Source organism: Oncorhynchus tshawytscha, linkage group LG15 (genome assembly GCF_018296145.1).
Source record: "Oncorhynchus tshawytscha isolate Ot180627B linkage group LG15, Otsh_v2.0, whole genome shotgun sequence".
Lineage (NCBI taxonomy): Eukaryota > Metazoa > Chordata > Actinopteri > Salmoniformes > Salmonidae > Oncorhynchus > Oncorhynchus tshawytscha.
Window position 1 is genome coordinate 37,465,352 of NC_056443.1, and position 7,500 is coordinate 37,472,851.

At 48.5% G+C, this 7,500-nt stretch overlaps 1 protein-coding gene across 2 annotated transcripts in view; it reads left to right on the top strand.

Annotated features, from left to right (window-relative positions):
* The window catches only part of LOC121839363 (neuropeptide Y receptor type 2-like), a 10,566-nt gene that overhangs the window by 2,242 nt on the left and 824 nt on the right, over positions 1-7,500 (top strand). Inside the window, exon 2 of one of the 2 annotated variants that reach the window (XR_006078894.1) lies at positions 7,482-7,500. This exon is cut by the window's right edge and continues 824 nt beyond it. The exons of the other annotated variant lie outside the window; for it this stretch is intronic. The gene's annotated coding sequence lies outside the window, so the exon portion shown is untranslated. The remainder of the gene's footprint in view (positions 1-7,481) is intronic. 2 annotated transcript variants of the gene reach the window in all.

Here is a 7,500-nt window from a genome sequence, read left to right on the forward strand (position 1 = left end):
GCTTGTTCAGGCCACTTTTCTCTCTGTTATTGATTATGGTTGTTGTATATGCATGTAACCTCCTCTGTCTGACAGAGACTGGACTCTGTTTATCATGCAGCCTCTGTCTCTGTCTGTTTAGCATGCAGCCTCCTCTGTCTGACAGAGACTGGACTCTGTTTAGCATGCAGACTCTGTTTAGCATGCCTCCTCTGTCTGACAGAGACTGGACTCTCTGCAGCTTCCTCTGTCTAGACTGGACTCTGTTTGCAGCTTCCTCTGTCTGACAGAGACTGGACTCTGTTTATCATGCAGCCTCCTCTGTCTGACAGAGACTGGACTCTGTTTAGCATGCAGCCTCCTCTGTCTGACAGAGACTGGACTCTGTTTAGCATGCAGCTTCCTCTGTCTGACAGAGACTGGACTCTGTTTAGCATGCAGCCTCCTCTGTCTGACAGAGACTGGACTCTGTTTAGCATGCAGCTTCCTCTGTCTGACAGAGACTGGACTCTGTTTAGCATGCAGCTTCCTCTGTCTGACAGAGACTGGACTCTGTTTATCATACAGCCTCCTCTGTCTGACAGAGACTGGACTCTGTTTACCATGCAGCCTCCTCTGTCACCTTGTACCAAATGGTAGGTTGGACCTCACTTTATATGTGCAGAAAGATACATTTGTATGTGTTCATCTACAAAGGCCTTTTGGGTAAACTCCCTCTTTTCCTCTGTAGTCTGGTCTCCTTCACCACCAGCAGGTAAACTCCCTCTTTACCTCTGTAGTCTGGTCTCCTTCACCACCAGCAGGTAAACTCCCTCTTTACCTCTGTAGTCTGGTCTCCTTCACCACCAGCAGGTAAACTCCCTCTTTACCTCTGTAGTCTGGTCTCCTTCACCACCAGCAGTTACCATACCCGGTCTGCTAGGTGGTTGTTACTTAAAGTTACTTACAGACACACACACTGAGAACAATAATGGTGCCGACAGGCATGGCAGCTCTGCTTCTAGCTTCTAAGCAACCTTATAGTTTTTTGTTTTTTTTCGTGTTTTATTTCTTACATTGTTAGCCCAGAAAATGTTTTGTGTTATGGCATACATCCGGAAATAACTTTTGGATATCAGAGCGATGGTAACTCACCAGCATTACGACCAGAAATACGACTTTCCCGAATGGGATTCTTCGTTCGCAACCCACAGGGCAATAGAAGTCATCCCAGAGGCTGCTCCAAGATGCCGCTGGCAGAGACGAGGTATTCTGAATGGATTTCTAGTCCGACTCAGGAGGTCGGGCACACCATCCACCGCTTCCGAGTATATTACTCCCTAATATTCAGTCTGTGGACAATAAGGTAGACAAGCTCAGGGCGAGGATCTCCTTCCAGAGAGACATCAGGGACTGTAACTTACTCTTTTTCACGGAATCATGGCTCTCTCCAGATATACTGTCCCGTCAGCCAGCTGGGTTCTCAGTTCATCGCGCAGACAGGAATAAAGAACTCTCCGGGAAGAAGAAGGGTGGGGTTGTATGTTTCATGATTAACTACTCATGGTGTGATTGTGATAACATACAGAAACTCAAGTCCTTTTGTTCACCCGACCAATCAAATGCTAACCGTATTACCTCCCAAGGGAATTCTCCTCAGTTATTGTCCCAGCCGTGTACATCCCCCCTCAAGCCGACGGCCCTCAAGGAACTACACTGGACTTTATGCAAACTGGAAACCACATATTCTGAGGCCGCATTTATTGTAACTGGAGATTTCAACAAAGCAAATTTGAGGAAAATGCTACCTAAGTTCTACCAACACATTGACTGTAGTACTCATGCTGGGAAAACACTCGACCGCTGCTAGTCTCTCTTCCGGGATGCCTACAAGACCTCCCCCGCCCTCCCTTCGGCAAATCAGATCACGACTCCATTTTGCTCCTCCCTTCTTATAGGCAGAAACTCATATTCAACGCTGGTCTGACCAATCGGAATCCCTGCTTCAAGGTTGTTTTGATCACGCAGACTGAGATTTTTTCTGATTAGCCTCGGATAATAACATTAACGTATACACGGACACAGTAACTGAGTTCATCAAGAAGTGTAAAGGGGATATTGTTCCCACGGTGACTATTAAAACCCACCCACTGTGACTATTAAACTCCACCCACTGTGACTATTAAACCCCACCCACTGTGACTATTAAACCCCACCCACTGTGACTATTAAAACCCACCCACTGTGACTATTAAAACCCACCCACTGTGACTATTAAAACCCACCCACTGTGACTATTAAACTCCACCCACTGTGACTATTAAAACCCACCCACTGTGACTATTAAAGCCCACCCACTGTGACTATTAAAACCTACCCACTGTGACTAGTAAAACCTACCCACTGTGACTATTAAAACCCACCCAAGCCAGAAACTGTGGATAGATGGCAGCATTCGCGCTAAACTTAAAGCGCTAACCGCTACATTTAACCGTGGCAAGGTGACTGGGAATGTGGTCGAATAGAAACAGTGTAGTTATTCCCTCCGCAAGGCAATCAAACAGGCAAAACGTCAGGACAGAGACAAAGTGTGAGTCACGATCCAACGGCTCGGACACGAGACGTATGGAGGCGGGGTAGCCTCGTGGTTAGAGGAGGCAGGTAGCCTCGTGGTTAGAGGAGGCAGGTAGCCTCGTGGTTAGAGGAGGCAGGTAGCCTCGTGGTTAGAGGAGGCAGGTAGCCTCGTGGTTAGAGGAGGCAGGTAGCCTCGTGGTTAGAGGAGGCAGGTAGCCTCGTGGTTAGAGGAGGCAGGTAGCCTCGTGGTTAGAGGAGGCAGGTAGCCTCGTGGTTAGAGGAGGCAGGTAGCCTCGTGGTTAGAGGAGGCAGGTAGCCTCGTGGTTAGAGGAGGCAGGTAGACTAGTGGTTAGAGGAGGCAGGTAGCCTCGTGGTTAGAGGAGGCAGGTAGCCTCGTGGTTAGAGGAGGCAGGTAGCCTCGTGGTTAGAGGAGGCAGGTAGCCTCGTGGTTAGAGGAGGCAGGTAGACTAGTGGTTAGAGGAGGCAGGTAGCCTCGTGGTTAGAGGAGGCAGGTAGACTAGTGGTTAGAGGAGGCAGGTAGCCTCGTGGTTAGAGGAGGCAGGTAGCCTCGTGGTTAGAGGAGGCAGGTAGCCTCGTGGTTAGAGGAGGCAGGTAGCCTCGTGGTTAGAGGAGGCAGGTAGCCTCGTGGTTAGAGGAGGCAGGTAGCCTCGTGGTTAGAGGAGGCAGGTAGCCTCGTGGTTAGAGGAGGCAGGTAGCCTCGTGGTTAGAGGAGGCAGGTAGACTAGTGGTTAGAGGAGGCAGGTAGCCTCGTGGTTAGAGGAGGCAGGTAGCCTCGTGGTTAGAGGAGGCAGGTAGCCTCGTGGTTAGAGGAGGCAGGTAGACTAGTGGTTAGAGGAGGCAGGTAGACTAGTGGTTAGAGGAGGCAGGTAGACTCGTGGTTAGAGGAGGCAGGTAGACTAGTGGTTAGAGGAGGCAGGTAGACTAGTGGTTAGAGGAGGCAGGTAGACTAGTGGTTAGAGGAGGCAGGTAGACTAGTGGTTAGAGGAGGCAGGTAGCCTCGTGGTTAGAGGAGGCAGGTAGCCTCGTGGTTAGAGGAGGCAGGTAGCCTCGTGGTTAGAGGAGGCAGGTAGCCTCGTGGTTAGGAGGCAGGTAGACTAGTGGTTAGAGGAGGCAGGTAGACTAGTGGTTAGAGGAGGCAGGTAGACTAGTGGTTAGAGGAGGCAGGTAGCCTAGTGGTTAGAGGAGGCAGGTAGCCTCGTGGTTAGAGGAGGCAGGTAGCCTCGTGGTTAGAGGAGGCAGGTAGCCTCGTGGTTAGAGGAGGCAGGTAGCCTCGTGGTTAGAGGAGGCAGGTAGACTAGTGGTTAGAGGAGGCAGGTAGCCTCGTGGTTAGAGGAGGCAGGTAGCCTCGTGGTTAGAGGAGGCAGGTAGACTAGTGGTTAGAGGAGGCAGGTAGACTAGTGGTTAGAGGAGGCAGGTAGCCTCGTGGTTAGAGGAGGCAGGTAGCCTAGTGGTTAGAGGAGGCAGGTAGCCTAGTGGTTAGAGGAGGCAGGTAGCCTCGTGGTTAGAGGAGGCAGGTAGCCTAGTGGTTAGAGGAGGCAGGTAGCCTCGTGGTTAGAGGAGGCAGGTAGCCTCGTGGTTAGAGGAGGCAGGTAGACTAGTGGTTAGAGGAGGCAGGTAGACTAGTGGTTAGAGGAGGCAGGTAGCCTCGTGGTTAGAGGAGGCAGGTAGCCTCGTGGTTAGAGGAGGCAGGTAGACTAGTGGTTAGAGGAGGCAGGTAGCCTCGTGGTTAGAGGAGGCAGGTAGCCTCGTGGTTAGAGAGGAGGCAGGTAGACTAGTGGTTAGAGGAGGCAGGTAGCCTCGTGGTTAGAGGAGGCAGGTAGCCTCGTGGTTAGAGGAGGCAGGTAGCCTCGTGGTTAGAGGAGGCAGGTAGCCTCGTGATTAGAGGAGGCAGGTAGCCTCGTGGTTAGAGGAGGCAGGTAGCCTCGTGGTTAGAGGAGGCAGGTAGACTAGTGGTTAGAGGAGGCAGGTAGCCTCGTGGTTAGAGGAGGCAGGTAGCCTCGTGGTTAGAGGAGGCAGGTAGCCTCTTGGTTAGAGCGTTGGACTAGTAACCGGAATGTTGCAAGTTCAAATCCCTGAGTTGACGAGGTACAAATCTGTTGTCCTGCCCCCTGTTCCCTGGTAGGCCGTCATTGAAAATAAGAATTTGTTCTTAACTGACTTGCCTGGTTAAATAAAGGCCGACGTGAGTAAAACATTTAAACGTGTTAACCCTCGCAAGGCTGCCGGCCCCAACGGCATCCCTAGCCGCATGTGCAGACCAGCTGGCTGGAGTTTTTACGGACATATTCAATCTCTCCCAATCCCAGTCTGCTGTCCCCACTTGCTTCAAGATGTCCACCATTGGTCCTGTCCCCAAGAGAGCAAAGGTTAACTGAACTAAATGACTATCGCCCCGTAGCCCTCACTTCTGTCATCATGAAGTGCTTTGAGAGGCTAGTTAACGATCATATCACCTCCACCTTACCTGGCACCCTAGACACACTGAAATTTGCAAACCGCCCCAATAGGTGCACAGACGACGCCATCACATTGCACACTGCCCTTTGGACAAGAGGAATACCTATGTAAGAATGCTGTCCGTTGTCTATACCTCAGCCTTCAACACCATAGCACCTTCCAAGCTCACCATCAAGCTCGGGGCCCCAAAACGAAGAAGCTGATTGTGGACTTCAGGAAACAGCAGAGGGAGCACCCACTTATCCACATTGTGGAGAAGGGAAAAGCGTCAAGTTCCTCGGCGTACACATCACTGACAATCTGAAAAGGTCCACACAGAGGGTGTTGTGCCCAACGCATTCCTGGGGGTTACACTGCCTGCTCTCCAGGACACCTACACCACCCGATGTCACAGGAAGGACAGGACATCAACCACCCACCCCAACTCACGCCCTGACCAAACCAAAACAGAGACATAAAAAGGATCTCTAAGGACACAAGCATTTCTCTCCACCCGCAATAACATCTGCTAAATATGTTCATGTGACCAATAAAATAACATTTTATTTGTCATTAAACTGCTATAAGCTTCACAAAGGTCTGATTCTTGTAGCTATGTGATTGATGGAAGATGGTTGGGGAATTAAGCAAGGTCTCAAATGGCTCTCGGTCTCGCGCTCTCCCTCTCCCTCTCTCTTCTCTCTTCTCGCTCTCTCTTGCTCTCTCTCTTTTTCTCTCCTTCCCTCTCCTCTCTATATCTCAGGTAAGAGGTTCAGCTCTTCTCTTCACAAATAGTGAAAATAGTTCAAGTACAAAAGGGAAAATAAATAAACATAAATATGGGTTGTATTTACAATGGTGTTTGTTCTTCACTGGTTGACCTTTTCTTGTGGCAACAGGTCACACATCTTACTGCTGTGATGTCACACTGGTATTTCACCCAGTAGATATGGGAGTTAATCAAAATTGGATTTGCTTTCTAATTCTTTGTGGGTCTGTGTAATCTGAGGGAAATATGTGTCTCTAATATGGTCATACTGTTCCTAGGCCGTCATTGTAAATAAGAATTTGTTCTCAACGGACTTGCCTAGTTAAATAAATGCATGTCAATAAGTGAATAACTGGTTAGACCTCCTGTGGCCTGTGGTCCAGACCGAGCATTCAGATTCCCAGGGCTCTGGCCCAAATCAACTCCATTATCTCCATTCACCTTAAGATTTGTATTGTCAGCTTGATGGTCAGAATGGCACTGTGTATTCCCATTGACAGGTATGACATGGATGAGCACATGATCTTGGGGTGAATCCATTGTTTTAATTCCACACAAAAGATTTGCTTTGGTTAGTTCTCAATGTTGAGCTGTCCCATCTGGGGTGCCATTTTTTATGTAACGGTTTTGACTTGAGGTTATTATTTATAGGGGTGCCAGGTAGGTTGTGCCTACCAGAGAAAACATTGGTTTCTCCTTTTAGTTTGGGTGGGAATGAGTCCCATCTGGTCCGTCAAGTCTACACCAATACAAAGGACTTATGTAAAAGTCAGGATGGAAATAAACTTTTCATAAACCCTTAAAACATTGGAAAGAACTTCAAAAACAACTATATTCTTTTGCGTGGGTTGTATTAGCAACAACAATGATTACACACATATAATAATATCACAATGAGTTCTGGTTCCTCCAGAAATGTCCTGTACCTCGGGCCTAAAAAGAGTCCAGCCCGGTAAAGGAGTTCAGTGAACTCAAGTGACTTTTGTCACGCAATGTTTGTCCGTTCATTCCGTGTAGCGTAAACCCAGTATTAAACATACAATCAATATAACAATTATTTTACCACAGAACTTTAAAGCGTATCAACTCTTACTAAGTCCTCAACTACAACTAACTACATAAATCACAGTATACATCAAAACAAATGAAATACCGTATACAAAAAGGTGGTAGTCAGTCGGTCAGTCAGACAATCCAATCCGCCAATAGATCTCCAGCGGAGAAAGGCCATGAAGAACGGAGAGGTGTGGTCCACGGACGCAAAGAGTGGATCCGATCCTGGGTAAACTCTATTAGGCTACAAAACACACGTTTAACGGCAACAAAACAAACGGAATAGAGAAGCTTCGGCACTGAGGGTTGAACACATCCTCATTCACGTCTCCATCACAACCCCACTTTTGCGCAGCTGATGCTGGCTATTTAATTGGGAATTAAAAGGGAAAGCGCCCTATTGGAAGGAGCTGCACTGAGACGGTTCAGAATAATTCAGGGCCGTCACAGTACACAAAGTATATTTGTGCAGAATTCTGCATGCCGAGTCTCAATTTGGTGTTCATCCCGTTTTGTGAATTCTTGGTTGGTAATGGGTTCTATCTTATTCAAGTATTTTTCGCTCAGATCCTAATTGGCATGTCAAATGTTATGTTCATTTTGATGGCATAGAAGGCCCTTCTTACCTTGTCACTCAGATCATTCTCTCCCCCTCCTCTCTCTATTTCAGGTAAGAGGACCAGCTCTTC